The 27,887-nt window shown below is 37.7% G+C and overlaps 1 protein-coding gene across 1 annotated transcript in view; it reads right to left on the bottom strand.

Moving 5' to 3' along the window:
- Positions 1-25,460, bottom strand: part of RAB7B (RAB7B, member RAS oncogene family) — a 168,010-nt gene extending 142,550 nt beyond the window's left edge. The window contains exon 1 of the mRNA XM_053706602.1: positions 25,290-25,460. The gene's annotated coding sequence lies outside the window, so the exon portion shown is untranslated. The remainder of the gene's footprint in view (positions 1-25,289) is intronic.
- Positions 25,461-27,887: the final 2,427 nt, after the last annotated feature.

Below are 27,887 nucleotides of genomic sequence, written 5' to 3'. Positions count from 1 at the left end.
CTCTCAGACTATCTCTCACAGTATCAATAAATCCAATCCCTACCTACATATAAGCATTTACCCTGTTGGTACCTGCAAGTTAATTATTTCTATAGGTTTATATGAGACCAATATTGCATATGTGTGATATCTGATGTTTTACATTTAGATGTACAAGTCTTTTTGCTGTTATGGTTCATATTATATAGGTTATATTTATGCTGTGTATAGGGGTCTCATGGTTGCATTAGGCAGGATCTGTGATCTATGTCATCTAGTATAAACTCCCAGGCTTGCTTGCTACCCTTAACCTATCCTACTCAGCTCACTAGCATAGTATAGCTGAGCAAGCAGAGAAAGATATACTGAGGTTGCTTAGATATAAAAAAAAATGGCTGCAAAGCTATCTGAAGTTGAAGGAGATTAGTGCAGTTACTATAACAGCCTATATTAAAATTTCTGTTCAGACAAAATCATACAGCATTTTGTGGTGTCTGTATGTAATTTCTCCTTCACCGTAACCATTTGTTCGTTAACTTAACAGGCAAGGCTTTTATCTCAATCTCAAAGTTTATACAAGCCTACTAATCAGCCATATATTAGCAGATAAGGGGTTGCCTTTAGGTTAGACAGATATTATATAAAGTTGTCAAACCTGATAACTCAGATTGTTGAACATGTGAATAGTCATTCATGCAGATACTCAATTTCACTTTGCAGCTTAAACTAAGTAGTAAAACTCTGTAAAAATTGTAAATATTCCATTGAAAGTTCCAAATTTGCAGCATTTCTATAATTTTGCCCTATCACTACAGTTAAAATATTTCATACAGGATATTAGCAATGGGCATGAAAATGCTTTCATAGGAGATGTCTGTTTTTGCAGGATCCAGTCCATATCTTATTTCTCTACATCCTCTGATTATTAGAGGAGCAGCTATTCCTGTAGGTCAGACTGCATACACTTATAGTAGACACTGTTTGATGATATCTAGGGGAGAGCTAACTAATTATACTCTGTAGCTTATTTCTTAATGATCCTAGATTCAGGAGACATTTATCCAATACTCTCTATGACAAGAATCACTGGAACCGAGTATTAGATGTCAGTTTCGCTCAGATTTCCTCCAAGTTGCTTTCCCATAATAGGAGTTTATTACTGATAGTCGCAACATATCCCCCTGAAAATTAGGTTACATATTAGAGTTAACAGAACAGCCCACTATAGAGCCACTACATCTACCATGGGGTATTTGTTATGTGTTTTATTTTAGTAGTGGCTAACTTTCATTTCTTAAAGGTCTCCTTTTTAAACTATTAATCTAATAAGTGACCAACTCGCCGTAGGGCGTGATATAATTTGCAATGACACACTGTCACTACATCAAGAAGTAAAACTGAGGAGAAGCTTGCCGCTTAGCAAACTCTCATGTGTTTTAGCGGTTTCATACATAAAAAGAACAGTAATTAAAACCTGACTAATTCTATTATATATAGACACAATTTTATTCTTAGACCTACTGGTATCTGTTTATGTTGGCTAATTGTTATACAACTCTTATGTTATGTTATATACTATATGTTTTCTCACGATTTCCTCATGTATTCTAAGTCTTAGATATGCTTAAAATATCTCTCATATGTACTAAGATAGATTGACTGTTTGCTGCATGACACCGCATAAATCTTGGCTTATGCCAATAACTAGATAATTATACTCAAGACAACAGCTACTAGTCTAAACAATAAAATATCTGCTCCATTCCATATAGTCACATAAATTTTGCAACTTAAATCAACCCTTCTGCAGCCCATCTATTTCTTAGCCTATATGTATCTGCAGGAGATTTTGTTAATTCCCCCACTTAGTTCTATAAGCTTCAATAATATATGATTTCTACGATCGGGCACTTCAATGTCCAAATCAGGCACCCTATGTTACTTAATTTATATATGGCTCCGTCCCCCCACCCCTGTTCCCTATGCGTATAGCGGTGCTTACCCGCTGAATATCCCCCTCCCCCCTACATATCTCAGCCCAAGAGTGGCTGATACTCATGTTAAATCTCCACAGGCTGATGGTTTGGTCCTAGGTTAAATATTATTAAAATGTGGAGTTCATACGGTGATAATACAAAATGAAGTTCTATTTTCTCTCGCCTAAGATATTGTCTATCTTCATACTCAGATTTGAAATGTATGTGTATACTACTTTCGCAATAATATCTCTGTATAGACAATGTATTATTTTCTTTGTTGTAATTTTGGCCTTAGGGCGAGTTCTTGTTGTGATGATCTATGCTTAACTTCAATAAAAAAAATATTTAAAAAAAAAAAAAAAACATCATCAACATAAGATAAGGTCCCCCTTTCCAGTGCATCAGGCATAGCCTTATGCATGAATACAGTAAATTTATGTCCTGAATTTATGTATCCAAACGGGAGCCTTTGGAATGCATACTGGACCTTTTGGAACGAGAATGCAAGCTTATACTGGTCCTCCTCATGTACCTTTATGGTCCAATATCCCTGTGCCCAATCAATAGCAGTTACTATTTTGGATCCCTGCATCTGTGCTAGACACTGGTCAATGTATGGCACAGGCCAGCCAGACATGTACACTTGTTTGTTTAGCTGTCATAAGTCAGCACACAATCGCCATTGTCCATTGGGCTTAAGAACACCTAGAATAGGATTGGTATAAGAGCTATGCACCTGTTTAATAATAACTCTTTCTTCCAAGTTCCTTATGATTTCATCATAATCATGAGGCTAAAGGAAGTCTGTATTGTTTAACAAAGACAGGTGGTGCATTGGGATCTGTTTGGATTCTTGCAATGTGTAAGTATGTAGTCCCACAGTCATAAGAATCCCTAGAAAAAATATCCTTATACTCTATCAGGAGTTCTCGTAGCTGTCGGCGTTCATCATCACTGGAATAGCTATTAGTTAAGGAGATTTGCTCTTCTACTATTTGCTGAAATCCCGGAAAAATTTCAGACTGTCCTATCTCATAGGCTTCTTCCAACCTAGAGGTGAGATCCCCTTGATTATAATTTACATTGCCCCCATGATTCTGGATACTGAGATATTCTTGCTCTTTGATCGGCTGATCAAATACTAAGGAGGCTTCTTCAATTTTACAGATGCCTTCCTCTGAGCTCAAGGGATAAATAGACTGAATTGTAAATAGTCCCTCTGGCATAGATGCAACAGATTGTTCTATTACATTTTCTTAAGTTAAGTATCCTTTAGGTATAAGCCCAATTACATTATTCTGGAATCCAAAAGTGTAATAACTTGATTCCAGTGCATATCCTATGGTAGTTCCCTTGCATAAGGTTATATCCTGTGGGGTCATGTTATGCACAATAACATGTATTGGAATATTTCCAATATTTACCATAGGAGTATGGGTCATTGTTATACCCAGATTTTGTATTCTATGGGAGAGGCAAATTAGTGTTTCAGAAGCTTTCTGACCTCTTTATACCTGTAGGTATAAGAGGAATTTATAAGCCCCAGCAGGGATTACAACATCGTTAGACACCTGCATATTCACAGCGTATGGCAATTGCAGGTTTGATTTTAGGGCTGCCTTTTCATCCTGAAATACTTCAGGGTCCCCCTTTAACCTGCTCCATAGGTAAAGGTTAATCAAATCTATTTGTATGGCATATCTATGTAAGAGATCATTGCCAATGTATATTTGATTATGGGGAGTATTTAAAACTAAAAACAGGTGCTTCGCTGATTTATTTCCTATGGAGATAGTTAATAAACATTTAGCTGTGATGTTATAGCTTTCACTCCTGTCATCTAGGTCCTGGACCCAGAGATCTTGGGGAGAAAGATATTTAATCACTTGAGGTTCAGCGATCTGCGCCAATAAGTCTTCGCTTATATAGCTAGCTTCCTGTTTTAAGCTCAATTTAGCATACTTGGTTTTACCAAGGTCATGCACTTGCATAGGGATAAAGTGATCATCCTTAACTTTCGCAATTTCTGTGAGGAATTGCAAATGATCTCCCCCTTTAGGGGATTTAGGGTCCCCCTTGTGGAGGTATATGGTTAATACATCGCTGTCTAAGGAAATATTTGCTATCTTTCCAGGCAAAATTTTAAAAGTATTACCATCAGAGCCACTTAAAGGAGTCTGATCATCTATTTGTAGGATAGTGATTTCAGGTACAGAGTTATTCCTTAAATAAATCTCCACAGCATCTGGTTTCTCTTCCACCACGTGACAGTTATGTCTGGTGCGAGATATACCAGACCGCTCATAATTAATAGGCCTTTTTACTTGTGACCAAATTACATTATTTATGCAATCAATTATGGTGCTTAACCGTTTCAGGAGATCACTACCAATTATTAAACGATCAGTTGGCAGATCCACTATAATGACAGGGTGTCTTATTACCCTGTTCCCCAGTCTTAGCTTTAACCATGCCGTACCGTTGACTTTGAGAGGGTCACCCCCAACACCTATTAGTGAACCATCAAATTCTTTTATCTTAGGTTTGTGGGGTGTTAGCTCATTTAGCTATGTGTAGTACCTATGGGATAAAATAGTTGCCTGAGATCCAGTATCAATTAATCCCATGATAGGGTTAGCAATTGAATCCTGGAGCTCAGCTAATAAATAATATTTCCCTGCAGTTTCTACCATTTCACACATAAAATTGGCATGATTACACATCTGTGGGCTTTGCCACGAGTTACCTGAATCCGCCACATTACCTGATGCAGGAGAATTTTCATGCTCACCATTCACTTCCTCTATAATAGGGCTGATTGGGTTCCTGTGTACTGCATCTGTGGGAATAAAGTTAGGAGCAAACTGCAAAGGAAGAGGTTTAATAGAGCTTCCAGGCTGAGGTTGCTGGTCATCACAGCTAAATCGTCCGTTTCTGTACTGCAAGGAGAGAACATGATTAGTACCATTATTGACATTTATCATTTTATTGGGTATATCTCTCCCCTCTCTCTCAGGTAATACTGCAGTATTTATTACTGTGCCTGTGGCCCACTGCTGGCCACTGGCTGTACCCCTAAAAAAAAAGGATTTTTTAGGTTTCTGAGCTGTCAAAGCTTGGCTCATATTAGTAAATAGTGTACATAATTGACTTACTTGCGTACTGAGTTGGCCCACTTGAACGGACAAGCCATTTTTACCCATGGACCGATTTTTTGATATCCCAGGGTATTGATTCCTGGATCCTTGGGATCCCTCAGAATCATAGCTATTGTTCCAATTTTGATGTGGTTGTCTTTGGGGTTCAACTTGTTCAGCATTAATATTTTGGGGAGCACTATTTACTTGGGGTGTCTAGTTACCCTGAGAGTATTTTCACCACTTTTGGTATTTATTTTTACGGGGATACCGATAACCTTGTGGGTTTTCATTTCTTTGGGGATAACTATTTATTTAGGTATGCCCCCCATTTTGAGTATATTCTCTCTGCACCTTGGCCTGTGATGGGGGAGGGGCAGAGTTAAAACTTTGTGGGGAAGGCCTGTTTTCTCAGGCCACTTCCGTAATAAGTTTTCTTGTTAGACTTTAAATTGAGGGGGCTAGGTGACACCCTAGTTTCTGCCACAATTTTGGAGCTGGGCCTTGGTTCCTTTTTAACTCCCTGTTCACTGGACTGTTGAATATTGTATAACTTTGTACTCTCTTTGATAAGCCAGTCCAATGAGCAGTTCTCATCAAAATTTCTAGCTAAGTTAAGTTTGATGTGCGCGGGCAATGCTTCGTAAAATAAATTCACAAATTCTGAGCTTTCAAATATGGGGTAGTCTTCAGCCATACTGTATGCACTTTTTAGTACAGAAAGTAATTCTATAGGGCTTTGATTGGCACTACATTTTAAACCGTATACAGCTATTTTCGCAAGCGGTTTTAGTGCGATATTGCCCAAACTCCTTTTTGCACTGAATTGTTGTTTCACTCCAGGAATGAATATTTATATCCTTTTGTGAAGCAAATAATTTATGATGTTTACCCTCAAATACCCAGGGCAGAAATTAAATTTTTGACTGCTCACTAGTAACATTCATTATGGTTAAAGCATTTTCATAAGTCACTAAGTGGTCAATTATAGAATTGGTTCCCTTGTTAGAAAACTTAGGTACTGCACTACTTAAAAATGTAATTTAAAGTTATCTTTCCCAGTTATATAAATATTTAGTGCGTAACTAAATGATATGACTTAGGTCACACCATGCAGGCAATCATGTATCAGCATCTATAAGCCCCACCTGGAGCCCAATCTGTCCCTTAGATGTCTGGAAGATAGAAAAACAAAAATATGTTACATATTTTAAGATGGGATTATTACAATTGTTATTTAATCTATTACAAATCTGAAATGCATTTCCCAGATCCATATATAGTTATTTATACAGTCTGAGTATCAATTAAATCTTTGAGAATTATACAGTTCATAGAGATGAATTTCTAACATCTTTTTAAAACCAAGATTTAATTTCTTATATGCTTTCAGCACTCATAGGGTTAAACATGTCTGTCTGTTTTCTAATGCTATTTTCAAATGAGACGTACGTCTCAGCTTCGTGTATTTGAGACTCAGTAGGGGACACTTAACACCCAGATGATATGAGCTGCATCCTTTGAGAATGGTTGTATATTCCATTATCCTTACAGACGGAGCGTCCACTCCTCCAGATAGGGGAACTCTTAATACAGGCTTTCTTTGAAGTGATCTTTTTAAGATAACTTGAAAACAATTCCTTTGATGAATTGGGACAAAGACCTGCAATGCGTCCTTGATAAATGAGAGAGGGGGGCTAGTCTGTTGAAGTGACATCTTGAGCTTTACAAGTGTCTATTTCTTTTGTTCTACGCATCTATGTTTCAGAACAAAAGGGGGTTTCACAAATAAAATGAATTCTTGGTCTTATCATATATCTATGTGTAGATAAATATCTATCTATCTATCATCTATCTAACTATTTCTCTCTCTCTCTCTCTCTCTCTCTCTCTCTCTCTCTATATATATATATATATATATATATATATATATATATATATATATATATATATATATATATATATATATATATTATTTAATAACACTCACAGATATCCTGACAGGTAGTATCTATATTTGTAAATTTAGCCACAGCTCAGGAGACCCAGAAATACTGAATGCTTAAAGGGATATGAAACCCAACATTTTCTTTCATGATTCAGAATGCAATTTTAAACAACTTTCTAATCTAATTCTATTAATTTTTCTTCATTCTCTTGGTATCTACTGTTATAGCAGTGACGTATGCTTAGGAGTAGAATCCACAGGTGAAGATAGCACTCTCTCCAAAGTGGGGCACGGAAAAGGGACTAGCCAGGTCCAATCACACTGAAATAATTAAAAAAAATTCCAGCCTCCAAATAATCAATAAAAATACCTTTATTTCTTCAAGCAGGGTCCATCAGAAAAAACGTTTCAAACCTATAATAGGTTCTTAGTCATGTCATCTCATGGACACTTTTTAAAAACTGAATCACAAAAGAAAATGGTTTGGTTTCATATCCTTTTAAGTGGTAAACAGCAGTCTGAGTGAACATTAGAAATTATAATTTATCACTAAGCTGCCTATACAAGCATTGTTTAGAGTAAAAACACAAGCAGTCTCATCAAATGCATTTTCATATGTTGCAATGTTTGTCCTTTATTTATGTCTCCCAGGAAACATCAGCTGAGTCACATTCTCACAAGGTTAGTGGAGGGCAACCAAAAGCAATTACGTCATGGCAACTTCTGCCAATAAAATTGATATTGTTATAATATTTTAATTTAGCAGGAAAATGGGATTAAAAGCTATTTGAGTTTTATTTCCTAGTGCCAGTATGCCTCTAAAAAGTATGTTTATTTCCTTAACTTTTTTACAATAAATTGATTAATGTTCTATAAGTATGTATATATTCTTGTAATATTTTTTTGTTTTCTTTTTAATCATTTCCGGGAGGTAAAACATTTTGCTCCATTTTTAAAGAGACATTAAATTCAAGGGGCGCTATCCGATATACGGCGCAGGTTTCGGCGCAAGCGTGGAAACCTGCGCCGCCCGTAGTTTCAGCTCGCAACTCGATCTATCACATATACGGCGCCGTCAGATGCTAAAGTGCCATAAGTCTGACAAACCAGCGATGTCCAGAAATCTGCGTGAGTACAAATTTCTGGAGTCGCCAGTGACTTACGGCACTTTAGAAACTGCCACCGCATAAAAAAACCTGACTAAGTTATAAAATCACCCGCACTGTCTTACACGCCTCCCAAACATAGCCCGACACGTATACCCCTCTATCCGCAACCCCCCCTCTCACTCCTAACAATAAATATATTAACCCCTAAACCACCGCTCCCGGACCCCGCCGCCAGCTACATTATCTATATTACCCCCTAATGTGAGCCCCCTACACCGCCACTACCTATTTTATCTATATTATCCCTTAATGTGAGCCCCCTACCCCGCCGCCACCTACATTATCTATATTATCCCCTAATGTGAGCCCCCTACACCGCCACTACCTATTTTATCTATATTACCCCCTAATGTGAGCCCCCTACACCGCCGCTACCTATTTTATCTATATTACCCCTAATGTGAGCCCCCTACACCGCTGCTACCTATTTTATCTATATTACCCCCTAATGTGAGCCCCCTACCCCGCTGCCACCTACATTAACTATGTTACCCCCTAATATGATCCTCCTACACCGCGCCACCTATTTAAACTATATTAACCCCTAATGTGACCCCCTTACACCGCTGCCACCTATATTAAATTAATTAACCCCTAATCTAATCCTCCTATACCGCCACCACCTATATTAAATTAATTAACCCCTAATCTAATCCCCCTATACCGCCGCCACCTATATTAAATTAATTAACCCCTAATCTAATCCCCCTATACCGCCGCCACCTATATTAAATTAATTAACCCCTAAAATACTAAAATTTCCCTACCACTAAACCTAAGTCTAACCCTACAAATAGCCCTGAAAAGGGCTTTTTGCGTGGCATTGCCCCAAAGTAAACAGCTCTATTGCCAGCCCTTAAAAGGGCTTTTTGCGGGCCATTGCCCCAAAGTAACCAGCTCTTTTACCAGCCCTTAAAAGGGCTTTTTGTGGGGCATTGTCACAAAGTAATCAGCTCTTTTGCCTATAATCTAAATCCCCCTACACCGCCGCCACCTATAATAAATGTATTACCCCCTAATCTAATCCCCCTACACCGCCGCCACCTATATTAACTATATTAACCCTAATTATATTAGGGTTAATATAGTTAATATAGTTATTATATTATATATATTAACTATATTAACCCTAATTATATTAGGGTTAATATAGTTAATATAGTTATTATATTATATATATATTAACTATATTAACCCTAATTATATTAGGGTTAATATAGTTAATATAGTTATTATATTATATATATATTAACTATATTAACCCTATCTAACTCTAACACCCCTAACTTAATTATTATTAAAATAAATCTAAATAATATTAATAATATTAACTAAATTATTCCTATTTAAATCTAAATTCTTACCTATAAAATAAACCCTAAGATAGCTACAATATAATTAATAATTACATTGTAGCTATTTTACGGTTTATACTTATTTTACAGGTAACTTTGTATTTAATTTAACTAGGTACAATAGCTATTAAATAGTTAATAACTATTTAATAGCTACCTAGTTAAAATAATTACCAATTTACCTGTAAAATAAATCCTAACCTAAGTTACAAATACACCTACACTATCAATAAATTAAATAAACTACAAATATCTAAACTAAAATACAATTAAATACACTAAACTAAATTACAAAAAAACCAAAACACTAAATTACAAAAAATAAAAAAAGATTACAAGAATTTTAAGCTACTTACACCTAATCTAAGCCCCCTAATAAAATAATAAAGCCCCCCAAAATAAAAAAAATTCCCTACCCTATTCTAAATTAAAAAGTAACCAGCTCTTTTACCAGCCCTTAAAAGGGCTTTTTGCGGGGCATTTCCCCAAAGTAATCAGCTCTTTTGCCTGTAAAAAAAACACACAATACCACCCCCCAACATTAGAACCCACCACCCACATACCCCTACTCTAAACCCACCCAAACCCCCCTTAAAAAAACCTAACACTAACCCCCAGAAGATCTCCCTACCTTGAGTCGTCTTCACCCAGCCGGGCAGAACTCTTCATCCAGATGTGGTCCTCCATCCCGGCGATGTCTTCATCCAAGCGGCAAAGAAGAGGTCTTCCATCCCAGCGATGTCTTCATCCAAGCGGCAAAGAAGAGGTCTTCCATCCCGGCGATGTCTTCATCCAAGCGGCAAAGAAGAGGTCCTCCATCGGGACGAAGTCTTGCTCCAAGCAGCATCTTCAATCTTCTTTCTTCCGGCTTCTTCCGACCTCCGACGCGGAACATCCAGCTGGCCCGACGACTGAACGACGAATGAAGTTTCCTTTAAATGACATCATCCAAGATGGAGTCCCTCGAATTCCGATTGGCTGATAGGATTCTATCAGCCAATCGGAATTAAGGTAAGAAAATCTGATTGGCTGATTCATTCAGCCAATCAGATTCAAGTTCAATCCAATTGGCTGATCCAATCAGCCAATCAGATTGAGCTTGCATTCTATTGGCTGTTCCGATCAGCCAATAGAATGCAAGCTCAATCTGAAATTAAGGACAAGAGTACCACTTGGCATGAACAAAGAGTTCGACATCAGCTACTTTATTGACAATTAGAATAATTGATAAATGCAATAGTTGACTGGCTAATGATGCTATAATATTCTGACTTATATATTGAGCTTTTGTTGGCCACCAATCAATTCTTCTTGCTAAGGGTTTTTATTAGTTGCCAGCAGGTCATACTTTTAAAGTGATGTTTTGCTGTTTTTTACACTATTATGTAGTTATAGTTAATTCCACTGCAACCACCTCAAAGAAAAATTAGTTTAAGGAATAATTTTCACCAATTATTGATTTTGTATCCTACATCTATGCTTGAATATATTTGCAGGTCCTATTCCCAAGATATCATTATGCCTAGCCTTAGTGTTAAGGTTTTCCTTAAACGTCATATCTAGTGGTTTTTGTTTATTACTTACCACTTATTGTTTAATATTATTATTAAGGTGTCTGCATATTCTCTCCTCTGCTTATCATTGTTTTTTTAAATATACTGTTGTTTTTTATATAAAGAAATTTTCACTTGTTATTGTTCCGTTTGGGACTACAAGGGTTAACTTGTTCACAATTAAGGGTATAAATGTCCTGTGTGCATCCCTTTACTCTAGTCTATGAATAAGCGCCACTAGGGGGCGTGAAACACGTTAGACTGTTTCTAACTATGCCTGCCCTCTGTTTGGGAACCTTTCATGTTTTAATTGCATCCATTATTTCTCCTCCAGCACCTTTATGGCCTGATCAGCCGGCAGGCTACGGCACTCCAAGTAGCTCTATATAGCAGCTCCTTTCAAAAATTGCTTACCGATGGCCTGACCGTGTTCCGGACACCCCTATCTTTGTGTTAATATAGTTAATATATATATAATATAATAACTATATTAACTATATTAACCCTAATAAAATTAGGGTTAATATAGTTAATATATATATATATAATATAATAACTATATTAACCCTAATATAATTATGGTTAATATAATTAATATATATAATATAATAACTATATTAACTATATTAACCCTAATATAATTAGGGTTAATATAGTTAATATATATAATATAATAACTATATTAACTATATTACGCCTAATATAATTAGGGTTAATATAATTAATATAGGTGGCAGCGGTGTAGGGGGATTAGATTAGGGGGTAATACATTTATTATAGGTTGCGGCGGTGTAGGGGGATTTAGATTATAGGCAAAAGAGCTGATTACTTTGTGACAATGCCCCGCAAAAAGCCATTTTAAAGGCTGGTAAAAGAGCTGATTACTTTGGGGCAATGGCCCGCAAAAGGCCCTTTTAAGGGTTGGCAATAGAGCTGTTTACTTTGGGGTAATGACACAAAAAAAGCCCTTTTCAGGGTTATTTGTAGGTTAGACTTAGGTTTAGTGGTAGGGATATTTTAGTATTTTAGGGTTTAATTAATTTAATATAGCTGGCGGCGGTGTAGGGGGATTAAATTAGGGGTTAATAATTTTAATATAGCTGGCGGCGGGGTAGGGGGATTAGATTAGGGGTTAATAATTTTAATATAGCTGGCGGCGGGGTAGGGGGATTAGATTAGGGGTTAATAATTTTAATATAGCTGGCAGCGGGGTAGGAGCTCAGATTAGGGGGTAGGTAATGTAGGTGGCGGCGGTGTAAGGAGATCACATTAGGGGGTAGGTAATGTAAGTGGCGGCGGAGTAAGGGGCTCACATTAGGGGGTAGTTAATATAGGTGGCGGCGGTGTAAGGGGCTCACATTAGGGGGTAGGTAATGTAGGTGGCGGTGGTGTAAGGGGCTCACATTAGGGGGTAGGTAATGTAGGTGGCGGCGGAGTAAGGGGCTCACATTAGGGGGTAGTTAATGTACGTGGCGGGGGGGTCCAGGAGCGGCGGTTTAGGGGTTAAATACTTTATTAGGGATTGCGGCGGGGGATTGCGGTTGACAGGTAGATAGACATTGCGCATGCGTTAGGTGTTAGGTTTTATTTTGCAGGTAGTTTAGGGAGTTACGGGGCTCCAATACACAGTGTAAGGCTTACTACGCCTGCAATTTGTGGCGAGGTGAAAATGGAGTAAGATTTCTCCATTTTCGCCACGTAAGTCCTTATGCTGTATATTGGATACAGAACTGCGCTGGTTTGGTATACCTGTCTATGGGCCAAAAAACTACGGCCGATGGCAGAAATATACGAGCGTAACTTCTATGTTACGCCATATATGTGATACCAAACCAGCGCAAAATTTGGCGTCGCTGGCTTTTGCGGGCGACGCTGCATATCGGATCGAGGCCCTGATCTGCACATAAAGGCCTCGGTTAGAAGTGGAGAGCACAAATGTTAGAGCTATGGTGAGTAACATTGCTCGAGCCCAGTCCACAATGCTTCAAGTTTTACATATTATAAAGTTATTTCTTATTGCTCAAGAGATAGTCTAGTGTGTGCTGACATCTGCATGTCATATAGCAGCGGTGCGTTAATTCCCTTACATAATAGACTTCTATGGGGGTGTGCAGTAATATTCATATTGGATAATGCTCAAGCACTTAGCCACTTGAGCTTAAAAGATCAGCTCAAATAGTTGAGTACTTAATTTACATCTTAAAGGGATACTTAACCCAATGTTTTTTCTTTTTGGATAGAGCATGCAATTTTAAAGGGCCATAATACCCAAATGTTTAAACACTTGAAAGTGATGCAGCATAGCTGTAAAAAGCTGACTAGAAAATATCACCTGAACATCTCTATGTAAAAAAGAAAGATATTTTACCTCAGTAGCCACCTCCCATTGTAAAGGATTTCTAAGCAGCATTTTAGTGTGTCTGTCCTGGGACATCTGAAGGGACTAGCATCGTGCACTCTCATATTATTTCACCAATCAGGTAAAGGAAGCTTACTATGAAATCTCATGAGAGTTATGTCAAATCTCATGAGATCACAGTAAGAGTTCATGACCTCAGCAATGCTGATGCTGATTGGCTGCTGTTCATTTCTTCATTTTTTTTAATTTTTACCTGCAGCTGGGAGCAGGTGAAGTATAACTTTTTACACAGAACTTACTCTGCTGAGCTGAGGAGATTGTGAGGTAAAATATCTTCCTTTTTTACATAGAGATGCTCAGGTGATATTTTCCTGTCAGCTTTTTACAGCTATACTGCATCAATTTCAAGTGATTTAGCATATGAGTATTATGTCCCTTTAAGCAACTTTCTACTTTACTCCTATTCAATGTTCTCTTTAATTTTTTTCCCGTGCATGCAATTATTTTTTTCTTTGTGCGGGTTTGATGCGGCTTGTGTGTGGCACTTATATATATATATACAGTATATATATATATATATATATATATATACACACACACACGACAATCATACATGCACACACACACGGCAATCATGCATGCATGCACACACACGCAAGACAATTATACATTCACACACACACACACATGACAATCATACATTCACACACACACACATCACAATCATACATTCACACACACACTGCAATAATGCATGCACACACATACATGACAATCATACATTCACACATACACATACACACACTGGAATAATGCATGCACACACATACATGACAATCATACATTCACACACACACACACATGACAATCATACATTCAGACACACACACGTCAATCATGCATGCACACACACACATGACAATCATACATTTACACACACACACGACAATCATACATTCATACACACACATACATACACTGCAATAATGAATGAACACACATACATGACAATCATACATTCACACACACACATGACAATAATACATTCACACACACATGACAATCATACATTCAGACACACACACGTCAATCATGCATGCACACACACACACACACATGACAATCATACATTCACATACATACACACACATGACAATCATACATTCAGACACACACATGACAATCATACATTCACACACACACATGACAATCATACATTCACACACATACACACACACGACAATCATACATTCACACACATACACACACGACAATCATACATGCACAGACTTCACACCCACAAAATATATTGAAACAGAATAAATAACAGGAGCAACACCTAATTAACATATGTGTTAACTATTATTATTATTATTATGTAAAGTGATTCAGAAGGGAGAGGGTTAAATAAACGGTACTTCTTTAGACTTTCAGACACAAACATGCAGAGCTCTTTCCAACCATATCATATGCAGGGCCAAGCGGTGCTGATTTAATCTGTAACAGCCGCTTTGCACCGCTTAGCCCTGCAAAATCTGAGAGATGTTATAAAAGTTTAATGACCAGTAATGAGAAACGTACCATAGAGAGGGCAGTCATGGGAGAAATCCAGTCCCCTCGCTGAATTTTAAAAAAGCTGCAGATTGTACCCAGCACACATCCAGCCTGCTTCCTGTATACAGCTCTGAGATGGTGCTGAAAGTGCAAGTCACATCCCGCCTCTGATGGAGCCTTTGCGCTCACCTAAAAATGACCCTGGCGATACCTCACTTTCCCCATCCCTCAGGTGTTGTGCGGCCTGACATTCTGCCTGCGCTACATCGGGAGGGAAGAGGCACGGCTGCGCTGTTGCGCACCTTAGAGGAAACATTGCTCCTATTATCTATATTTCTCTGTTCTATTGGTATCTTTATTTAAAAAAGCAGGAATGAAAGCTTAGGAGCCTGCCCATTTTTGGTTCAGACAGTTTTTAAAAAAGCGTTCAATTTGCTTCGTTCCCATGATATTCTGTGTTGAAAAGATACCTAGGTAGGCATCTGGAGCACTATATGGCAGGAAATAGTGCTGCCCTCTAGTGCTCTTGCAAATTAATAACATTCTTGCAAAATTGCTACCATATAGTGCTCCAGAAATTGACTGGCTCCTATGCATACGTCCCTGTTATTCAACAGAATATACCAAGATAATGAAGAAAAATTGATAATAGGAGTAAATAAGAAAATTGCTTAAAATTGCACACTCTATCCATATATTGAAAGAAAAAAAATTGGTTTTGTATCCCTTTAAGCCTAAATCACTTCACACATACACACGTAAACCATTAATTTTCTACACATGTGCACAGCGGAAATTTTTGGTTTGTCTGAAATTTTCAGTTCAGAATTTTCTACTGATTTTGGTCGGCAGAATTTCGTTTGCCGGCGCATTTAGTTTGGCTGAATATTTGAATAAGAGTTTTGCTTGACATGAATGTAATTCGTTACATTGCATTAAAGCCTTCGGGAAACCCTGAAAATGAATTACACTGCTAGGAAATGCAAACGATCCAAAGATTCATTGCTAACTGGGACACGAAAACATGCAGGGACTATAACGAGTTTTACATAGAGAATTCAAATAACAAACTGAAATTAAAGGTACCACTACAGCCTTTCTGTGCAATATTTTTTTTTTCTTCATTCAACTCTATAATTTTTTGTTTTTTCAAGTCTCTCATGCTACCCACATTTCTCACTTTCTCACACACCTGCTCCATAACAAGTTTGTAATTACAAAAGGTAGCTTGGAGACTTGGTTCAAGTAAGAGCAGGGGCAGGAAAAGCGGCACCAGTAGGCAGCAGAGTTACTGAACTAGTTAGGCCTGACAGTACATAACAGAGCAGGAGGGTCAGGATCAGGAATGGCAGCAGCAGAGTTACTGAACTAGTTAGGCCTGACAGTACATAACAGAGCAGGAGGGTCAGGATCAGGAATGGCAGCAGCAGAGTTACTGAACTAGTTAGGCCTGACAGTACATAACAGAGCAAGAGGGTCAGGATCGGGAATGGCAGCAGCAGAGTTACTGAACTGACCCCACAGTACATAACCCTCAAAAAAACACCACAAAGGGAGGAGGAGGACACACGTGCCCAGACCCCCTTGGACACAGCGGCCAGCAGTTTCCTGAGGATTTGGCATTGACAAATGATAACCACCACAGAGCAGAGAGGGTAGAAGCTGGAGTGGTAGCATCAGCAGAGTTAGTAAACTAGGTAGGCCTCACAGTACAAAATCCTCCAAAATACACCTACAAGGGAGGAGGAGGACACACACATGCTTAGAACCCCTTGAACACAGCAGCCAGCAGTTCCCTGAGGATTTGGCATTGACAGATGATGACTACCACAGAACAGGAAGTGCAGGAGCTGGAGTGGAAAACATTTTAAAACCAATCAGTGTCAAAGCTAAGGGCAGGATAACCTAGCTTTGGAATGTTACAGTTGAGAAATGCCGTTTGCTCCATGAGCTACAGAGACATTTGTGAGTGCTGAGGGTTCAGCATATTACCAGTTAATCAAAACACTTGCTCACTTTGCACAGTCGTTGGGGGAAAAGAGAGGAGCTACTATAGCCAGGGCAGGCCACAAAGTCCTCTTGTCATCCCAATAGCTTGGAGGGTCTGCTGTAGGGGGAAGAGAAGGTTCTCAAAGATAAGCCTTTACCATGTCTGAGACACTTCAGTGGGTTCAACCAAACAGTCTACTGCCTCTGATCAAAATGCAGCTGCTTCACTCAGCTGTGTTGTGCTGCTGCTTTAGCTGCTGGAAGGAGTTGAAAAAATATTATCTGCCTCCTGCTGCTGCACTTTTCCCTCACAAAGCATGCCCTCCTTTTCCTTTTTTTCCTCATCCTGGTCTAGAGTAAAGGCTATTGCAAACATGCTTGGAGTTGCAGTAAGATCCTCATTGCCAAAACAGAGACTGGGGAAGAATCCTGTTCAATACTTGGATCCTGGATATGTTATGTGGATGATATTTAGATTTTGTAGAAGGTAAGGAACAAGAACTTTCTGAGTTTATTTCTGTGTTAAATCAGAATGATTATAATATATTACTAACGTGCAATAGTGACTATTAGTGTATTCATTTTCTTGATCTTTTGATCAGTAAAAAGCAAAACATAATAACCACTGAAGTTTACCGTAAACCCACTGCATCTAATAGTGTACTTCTCGGTTCTAAGAATTGTTCCAGCATAGGGCTGGAGAAAGAGTACAATGTCTAGCACTCTAGGGGGTCAATTTATTATAGTGCGAGCAGACATGATACGATATAGCGTATCATGTCCGCTGCACATCGATAAATGCCGACAGCATATGCTCTCAGCATTTATCATTGCACCAGAAGTTCTTGTGAACTGCTGGTGCAATACCACCCCCTGCAGATTTGCAGCCAATCAGCCTAAACTAAACTACCAATAGCCCTTAAAAGGGCCTTTTGCGGGGCATTGCCCCAAAGAAATCAGCTCTTTTACCTGTAAAAAAAATGCAAACAACCCCCCCAACATTAAAACCCACCACCCACAAAACCAACCCCCCAATAAAATCCTAACTAAAAAAAAAACTAAGCTCCCCATTGCCCTGAAAAGAGCATTTGTATGGGTATTGTCTTTAAAAGGGCATTTAGCGCTATTGCTGCCCAAACCCTAACCTAAAAATAAAACCCACACAATAAACCCTTTAAAAAAACGCTAACCCCCGAAGATCCACTTACAGTTTTGAAGACCGGACATCCATCCTCAACGAAGCCGGGAGAAGTATTCAACGAAGCGGCAAGAAGTCCTCAACGAAGCTGGAAGAAGTCTTCATCCAAGCCGGCAGAAGTGGTCCTCCAGATGGGCAGAAGTCTTCATCCAGACGGCATCTTCTATCTTCATCCATCCGGCGCGGAGCGGGTCCATCTTCAAGACATCTGGCGCGGAGCATCCTCTTCAAGCGAAGTCTTCTTCCCGAATGAATGTTTCTTTAAGTGACGTCATCCAAGATGGTGTCCCTTGAATTCCGATTGGCTGATAGAATTCTATCAGCCAATCGGAATTAAAGTTGAAAAATCCTATTGGCTGATGCAATATTGGCTGATGCAATAAGTAAAAATGCAATAAACTAGCGGGATGTTCTCCCTGCAGCCATTGTGTGTGTTGTAAATTTGTCCAAAGAACAAAAACATTCAGTACTACAACTGGAAAAATATATAAGATAAAATATTTTATTAACTGTTCTTCTGCAGGGGTAATTTACTTTTTATCATGTCCTTGCCCACGTTTTTACGTGGGTAAAAGATACTGTGATTTTCAATCACGCATTACTATACATCGTAATGACATTTAGGCTGTTAATACTGATTGCCTTGTTGCTAGACATTTCTGTCAATATCACAATTCAAATATGAATGACTTGCCTATCACTGGTATTGAGTTGGTTAAACCCAGCAAAAGAGGTGGGAATATTGATACAAATTATGTTAAGAGATAAGTAATTTTTTGAATATCTACGTACTATAGCGATACTATCTACATTTGTCTCTTTTCCATTTTGACGCAAACTCATGTTATGCTATGTTTAGAATGTGGTCTGTATCAATATACAAAATTAATAGTTTTGTTTGTTAGGGAAAAGAAGCAAGGATAGTCCTGTGTTTAACTATGTCATATAGACTTGCACTGAATGAACTGTAGGAATTGACTGCTAATTGGTGTTGTGCAAGAACACGTGACCCTTTGAAACCAATAAAAAGGACCCATTCTGTGGATGATGACATCACCAGGAAGAAGCTCCTGACTGCATGTACGGAGGAGCGAAACACACGATAAGACGCGTTGGTGGTTTTGCAGCATACCTGTAATGGGAACCCCCCACGGACCACAGTACCAGGAAGGCTCCATTGTTTGAGTGAATTACAGTTAGGAGGAGCAGCCACACAGGAAGATACAGGTATCTAAGTAAGTGGAGTCGGAAGACGCTCCAGCGGCGCTCTACCTGTTTGTTTGTGATTTGTGACATACTCCTTCCTCGATAGCTCTAAGCTCATATGGATTAGACTTGTGTGCCGCTAAAAAAATCGGTTTGTTTCGTTTTCAATTGGTTAAAATTTAATTGTTTCGGAAAATTAGTTTAGTTATGTTTAAAAAAAAAAATTGTTTTGGCAAATTAGTTACGTTACATTATATCGGTTTCGGATCCGTTCGTTTTTTCGGATAAAAAAAAAACGAAAAATTTAACGTAACTAATGTGCCGGCGATTGCCGAAACAAAATTATGTAAAACCGCTGCCACCACTAAATAAAGCTATTAACCCCTAAACCACTGTCCCCCCACATCACTAACACTACCTAATAAAAATACAGAGGATAAATGGATAACGTTTAAAACTTTGTTAAATAAATATACATATCAACATATGCCATATGGTTATAAAAATAAAAAATTAAAGCCAATATGGCTAAATAAAAATGTGTTAAGAGAAATTAGGAAAAAACGTAGGGCATTTAAATTATTCAAAGAAAATAGCACAGACTCAACATACCAAACTTATAAGGAATGTAACAAAGCATGCAAAAAGGCAATCACATTAGCCAAAATTGAAAATGAAAGATTAATTGCAAAGGATTCTAAGTCTAACCCTAAAAGGTTATTTAACTACATAAATCTAAGAAGAACAATATAGGTACATTAAAATGCGTGGAGGGTAGCATGATTAACAGTGACAGGGAGAAGGCTGAGGTACTAAACCAGTTCTTTTCTTCAGTATACACAAGAGAGGAACCAATGGAGGATACTTTGGAACAAACTAGAACATGCCAGCCCTTACCATTAACTAGGTTATGTCTAGAGGATATCAGGAAAAAACTCAATAATATTAAGGTAAATAAAACTCCAGGCCCAGATGGAATACACTCAAGGGTGTTACGGGAACTTAGCAATGTTATAGAAAAACCACTACTCTTAATTTTTCAAGATTCATTATCCTCAGGCATAGTACCCCAGGATTAGCGTAAAGCTGATGTGGTGCCACTCTTCAAAAAGGGAAGCAGGGATGTTCCCGGAAGCTATAGACCAGTTAGTCTGACATCAATAGGGGTAAAGATATTTGAAGGGATTATAACGGATTATATTGATGAGCATATTCATGTAAACATGATTATGAGTTCAAATCAGCATGGTTTTATGAGAAATAGATCATGTCAAATTAATCTAATTAGATTCTACGAGGAAGTAAGTAAAAATATAGATAAAGGTGAATCAGTTGATGTGATTTACTTAGACTTTGCAAAGGCGTTTGACACAGTGCCACATGAGAGATTAATGCACAAAATTAAGGGCCTGGGATTAGCTGAAAATGTTAGCTCATGGATAAATAACTGGATAAAAGATAGGAAGCAACGAGTATTAGTGAATGGATCATACTCAGATTGGATAAAGGTAATCAGTGGAGTCCCCCAGGGATCAGTACTGGGCCCTGTTCTTTTTAATATTTTTATCAATGACTTGGAGCAAAGATTAAATAGCGACATCTCTATTTTTGCAGATGATACTAAGTTAAGTAAGGTCATTAGGTCAGAGCAGGATTAACTTTTTTTTTTTTTTTTACATTTTATTTATTGAGGTTTTGCGAAAACAATACAATGTATATGGAATATCATATCATTATAACAATCAAGATTAGTGTATTCCATTTTAACAGAGTCTCTATAGATAAAAAGAAAAAATTTCCAATATAGACATTCCAATAGTAGAGACTGAAACCCCCTTTTTCTTTTTTTCCCTTTGTTGTCATTTTCCATATAAGCCAAGATTAGGAAATCAAATTATCACTTTTGAACTTATAACCTTGGAATGGCAATGCAATAAACACTTAAAATGGTAGCAAAAATGAAAAAATCAGTTAACTGTACAAAGGATATGATAAGATGAGTAAATATATTGCTCTGACTACCCAAACGGCGCTGCTACGGTAGAACTAGTAGAATTAAATTAACATCAAAACATATTGCAAGGGTTATTATTAATAAAAACTGTAGTAAGGTTGCGGCACAAGAAAAAGATAAGCCGCATGATTAGCTCTCCTAAATAAGGAGGTTCATTAAGTGTGTGGGGGGGAGGTGACCAGATAAATATAATTATAATATGCTGAGGGGGTCTTTGAAAAATAAGATGCCCAAGCCCACTTAATCAGCTTTTGTGAAGCACAGAACCAACTAACAATCCTAAAACATAAATACAGGACATAATGGGGAACATATTATAAACAGTTGAATGGAACGTGTTACATGCCGGCTCCCTTAAATGCATAACCGAGAATATACATATTGAGCAGCCTTAAGCGACAACAGTATAACATTGCCTGAATCATATACGGTACAATACCATATGGGGTACATGCAATAACTTAAACAGTAGAGTGGATTGCGATGGTTGTTAGCTGTAGAGAGAATATATATTAGTTAGTCTGCATATCAAGCAACCTTAAATAAGAGCATGATAACATCACCTGACCCCTCTGACCATATAGTACTATGTCTCACATAAGACCTGAAGCTGGTTAATTGGCAATTTAATATTAAAGTACAAGCAGTCTCTTGACTATGGAACAGATACGCTGGTTTAGAAGTTAGTGTAGAAGTACAGTCCCATTATAGATTAACATCTGGCCACCCCCAAAGCCAGGTGTCCATTGAAGCGTACTGATATTGTCCATAAACAAGAATGTGTTTTTTAGCAATGTCCGGGACACATACAGGTATAGTCAAACATGAAGAGCGTCTAAGATTGTGCCTAAATATAGGCTTCTGGATAGCTACGGGCTATACACTTATCCCATGCCCAATCGTTCAAGGACCGACAAGAACTCAGCTGCGTCACAGAGGAACACATGTGGCTCCGCCATTATTAAAGTAAGGCATAGAATATGTCACATAGGGATTTGGCATTTTATCTTGTGCAAAGCATAGGACTATTGTTCTGTACATTAAGCATATAGTAAGGTGTCAGTAGACCAAAGGCACTCAAACCAATCGTCTCAGAAACCTCAGCAGGCTTAGCGGTCTGCAAGAGAGCATGTCTAGCCGATACCTCTAGGAATAAGTAACTCCGAGCCTGGCAGGGGTTCCAGGTTGTTCTTCTCAACTACAGCAACAAGTAGGTAGACTTCCCCAAAGATTTCCTCAGCTATCAACTCCGGCAGCGTCGGAAGGCACTTCCAACCTCTAAGCTTAGGGAATGTCTGGGCAGTTGCAGGGACTATGCCGAATGCTGTTTCCATAGATCCATATTTGTGTGGAGGAGAGATTATGTCCGCCTCCTCACATCTGGTCGGGCTATCAGTCAGCACCTCAGCTGAGGGCGCTGCGGTCACAAAGCACACCTCTATGCCTCTCCGTGTGTTATGCGGGATGAGCGATGGACACCGGGGCCCCAGGGTGCCAGCCTCATCGCAGGTGGTTGTGGAGACATGATATAAGGCATCAGGGCTTGTAAGATCTGCCTCGGCCAAATGAGTCGCCGCCTGAAGCGTGCGTGTAAACTCGACTTGGTAGTTGTCCAGAAGTTTCCTCAGCTCTCTGAGGATGAATGTCGCTAGGTCCATGTTGTCTCTCGCGATAAATGTCATTGGAAAATGTAATATGGCTATTATTAGCCAATTTCTTATCTCTTTAGTTGTATGCCGCGTGGGTTTTAAAATGGCCGCCGCTCAGCACTCCGATCAGCTAGACAAGCATCAGAAGCCAAAATGCGTCTATAAGCTGCAGTGTTGCCCGGTGTTGGTTTAATAAAGTCACTGGTCACACAAGTATTAGCTGTTATTGAAATGAGGGAGCTTAAGTGGCCGTTAAATTTGTTTTATATATATAGTGTGGCCAGAGCCACAATGAGATGCGGCCGCTCAGCTCCAGTGGTGGCTCCTCCCCCCAGAGCAGGATTAACTTTTATTACAAAGGGATCTGCAAAAATTTGAAATATGGGCAGGTAAATGGAAAATGAGATTTAATACAGGAAAGGGCAAGGTTCTACATTTTGGAAGTAAAAATAAGCAGTCAATGTATTATTTAAATGGGACAAGACTTAGCCAAACAGTCTGGGAGATTTGGGAGTAGTAATAGCTAACAAGCTAAAGATGGATGCACAATGCAGGGCAGTGGCTTTAGAGGGGCAGTCTAAGTCTAGTATAAATTAAACTTTCATTATTCAGATAGGACATTTAATTTTAATCAACTTATTACTTTCCAATTTACTTTTATCATCAAATTTGCTTTTTTTCTCTTGGTATTCTTAGTTTAAACTAAACCTAGGCAGACTCATATGCTAATTTCTAAGCCTTTGAGGGCTGCCTCTTATCACATGCTTTTTAAATCTCTTTTCAACACAAAGAGACAGAAAGTACACGTGGGCCATATAGATAACACTGTGTTCAGGCACAGGGGGTTATTTAAGATTTAGCACATTGCAATGCTAAATGCAAGAAAATAGATAATAAACAATTACAGTCATGTGATCAGGGGGCTGTCAGAAGGTTCTTAGATACAAGGTAATCACAGAGGTAAAAAGTATATTAATATAACTGTGTTGGTTATGCAAAACTGGGGAATTGGTAATAAAGGGATTATCTATCTTTTAAAACAATAACAATTCTATGGTAGACTGTCCCTTTAAAGGCTAATAAGATACTAGCCTGTAATAATAGAGGCATTGATTCAAGGGAGGAAAGCATAATTCTGTCACTTTATAAATCCCTGGTAAGACCTCACCTTGAGTATGGAGTGCAGTTCTGGGGACCAATCGCAAAAAAAGATATTTCAGAACTAGAAAAAGTTCAGAGAAGGGCCACAAAGCTAATAAGGGGAATGGAGAATTTAAGCTATGAGTAGAGGCTAGCCAAACTGGGTCTGTTTTCCCTAGAAAAAATGCGCTTGAGAGGTGACATGATTACTTTATATAAATATATTCAAGGCCCATATACAGAGATGGCAGAAGCTCTGGTTATGACAAAAAAGACAAACATCTCTAAAATCTGAAATCTGAAATATAAATATTATTTTTCTAAAAGATATATATATATATTTATATATATATATATATATATATATATATATATATATATAATATAATAAGATATATCAGCACTACATTCAATATACAATGCCCCCCAAAAGTAAACGGAATATGGGGCGACCCCTCAATTCACACCCTCTACCTGTGCACGGAGAGTTAAATAATTGGATACATTATATAAGAACAAAGTAACTCTTAGTCCAGCACAATGGGATAGAAAAAATTAAAGAGCCAGGATTAGAGCCTACCCTAAAATCACAGGCGGACAGCAGATACAATTCAAATAGTTTATCAACAATCAAAGTATAGCAACAAAAAGTATACAAAATATACAAATCCTATGTGGCAACAAAAAGTTAATATATTTAGTATATTAAGCTGAGAGTCCCATTTAACATTGAAAAGTCATATAGAAATAACCCTTATAGAGGCCTCTATCCCAGGGTAATAATTTTTCAAAATAAGCTTATTCCTGGTCTCCAAGGTGAAACAATAAATGTTCCATAAGTAGGTCTCCAAAAGCGGACATCCTGCAATAATTGCAATATGAAGCAACAGAGCCTTGTACAAATATGATGTAAGGTTGGACAGGTGTACTGAATACTTCCGCTGTATCACAACAGCACAACAGCTATGACGGCAACTCTGAATATACCTAAGATCGACTTAGGAACAAGCGTACCAATTCCACTGTTTATCCGCTGCTTAGTAAAAGTCACTTATTTTACCTGATCCATATGCTTCATCTATCACGGATGTTACAAGGTGTTTAAGGCACTTAGTGGTGTATTCCATGCCTTACTTCATGCAGGGCTTCTCCTCCCGACTTCTATCAATGTGGGAGCTCCAGCATATAGACGGCAGGGTTCAGCTGTTTCCCCACCAGCATTAGACAACAGTTACGCGTGTTTCACCCACAAATCATCAGGCTTCTTCCGGCTGAGTTGTAATTACTTGCAGATCCGTAGCGACTTAAGTCTGCCTGAAAACTCCTCCTTTTCCTTTCTTTTACTCCCAGGTGTGAAATAGTGTATTGAAATAGATACTTTGTTGCCACAAACGTTACTATAGTGCTATGTTAAACATAATAACACAAAAATTCTGAAACATGACCGTTCTTCACATACAGATATATATAGTAAACGCTATTATTTATAATATTGCTCCTTACGAGGCATTCAGAAATAAAGCTTAAAGAAACTTTAAAGGGACAGGGAAACAGAAATAACAAGAATACGTGTATATATATGTGTATATATATATATATATATATATATATATATACCTAGTAACAGACCCAGTAACACAGATAATAATAGGATTCTAAGGTTTTATATTTACACTTGCAACCTTATTTACACATTTAATTTGTACCTATTGTCAAACATAGTAATTAGCCTAGACGTACATCAGGGTTCCAATTCTATTTTAACAATATTCACAGAAAGGGAGCATAGTTGATTTCCTCATTCAGACCCAGGGGTTTTAGGGATTTTAAATTAAAGATCCATTTACATTCCAATTGTAAAAGTTTTTTTTTTATCCAGGTCACTCCTTCTACCTTTGAAATTCACTGCTTCTAAGCCTCTAAATCTCAACAGTTTTTTGTTACTTTGGTGACACTCTAAAAAATGTCTAGCTACCGCATTAGTTTTAATATTCACATTTTTAATGTCCCTTTTATGCTCTTTTATACGTTCACGTAATTCCCTATAGGTTTTACCTATGTAGTACATCGGGCACTTGCAAAATAGCATATATATAATTCCCTCACTACCACAGGATATATGGCCTTTTATCTTGTGTGTGTTTCCATGTTTGTCAGTGAATTTGCTGTTTGTTTCCATATTTTGACAAACTGAACAATAGCTATATTTGTAATTTCCATTCCTATCTCTCCATTTTTCCAACCAAGTCAATTTAGGTTTGTGGCTGAAATGGCTTCTTACTAGCGTGTCCTTTAAAACATTTGCTTTTCTTGCTGTTGGGAGGGCTTATCCCCTATGATCTCAGCTAATGATGGTTCTGCTTGTAATATGTGCCAATATCTTTCTAAGATCTTTCTTGTTTCTTTCCATTTATTATGGTAATTTGTTATGAATCTAACTGGGCTTGAGTTTAGTAAATTCTTCTCATTACTTTTATACAGTAAATCCTCTCTTGTTTTTAATTTTGAACAATTGTAGGCTATTTTTAAGGTTTTATTTGGGTACCCTCTATCTATGAATCTATTCTTTAGCTCCCTGGCATCCAATTTAAATTTATTCTCATCAGAGCAATTTCTTTTTAGTCTTAAATATTGACCATATGGTATATTGTTTATTAAATTTTGCAGGTGATGACTGCTATATGCCAAAAGTGTGTTGCCTGCTGTTGGCTTTCTATACATGGATGTTTCTATCTTATTTTGTGATATCATTACATTCAGATCTAGAAAGGATATGACTGCTTTATCTCGTGAAAAAGTGAACTTCAAATTCCATTTATTTAAATTTAGTTTTTCCATGAATCTGACTAAATTGTCTTCTGTGTTTTCCCAGATGACTAAAATGTCATCTATAAATCTTAGCCACAAACTAATGCTATTGTTACGATTTAATTCACAATCAAGAACACAGTCATGTTCCCATTTCCCCAAGTATAGGCAGGCATAAGTTGGGGCACAACAAGTCCCCATTGCTGTTCCAAGTATCTGTTCATAAAATTTCCCATTAAATGTGAAATAATTATGCTCCAGGATGAATTTCAATAGTTCTAATACAAAGTCAGTATGTTTGCTGTATGCTGTCCTTCTTTGTTGTAAATAAAATTTAAATGCATCTATTCCCAAATTGTGTGGGATTGATGAATATAACATTTCTACATCTATTGTGACCAATAATGTATCTGTTTTTACTGTAATATCATCTATTTTTTTAAGAACATCCAAAGTATCTTTAATATATGATGGTAAATTTGATAAATGTGGTCTTAAACAAAAGTCTACATATTATGAAATGTTTTCTGTGAGTGACCCTAGTCCTGAGACTATTGGTCTCCCTGGAGGAGGAATTTTAGCTTTGTGTAGTTTTGGAATGGTGTAGAATGTAGGTATTATGGGATGTTTTACATGCAAGTATAGAAACTCCTTTTTAGTTATTAAATTTTCTTCTAGGGCTTTGGAAAGTATTAACCTTAGTTGATTATTATATTTCTGTGTTGGGTCAGATTTTAAAAGTTTATATTGCTTCTGGTTTTTTAACTGTCTCTCACATTCTTCTATATAATCTTTGGTATTGAGTATCACTACATTGCCACCTTTATCCGATGGCTTTATTGTAATGGAT

The sequence above is a fragment of the Bombina bombina genome, chromosome 3, assembly GCF_027579735.1.
Source record: "Bombina bombina isolate aBomBom1 chromosome 3, aBomBom1.pri, whole genome shotgun sequence".
NCBI classification, from domain to species: domain Eukaryota; kingdom Metazoa; phylum Chordata; class Amphibia; order Anura; family Bombinatoridae; genus Bombina; species Bombina bombina.
Note: the sequence above shows the minus strand (reverse complement) of the source record. Positions and strands in the feature narration are given on the sequence as shown.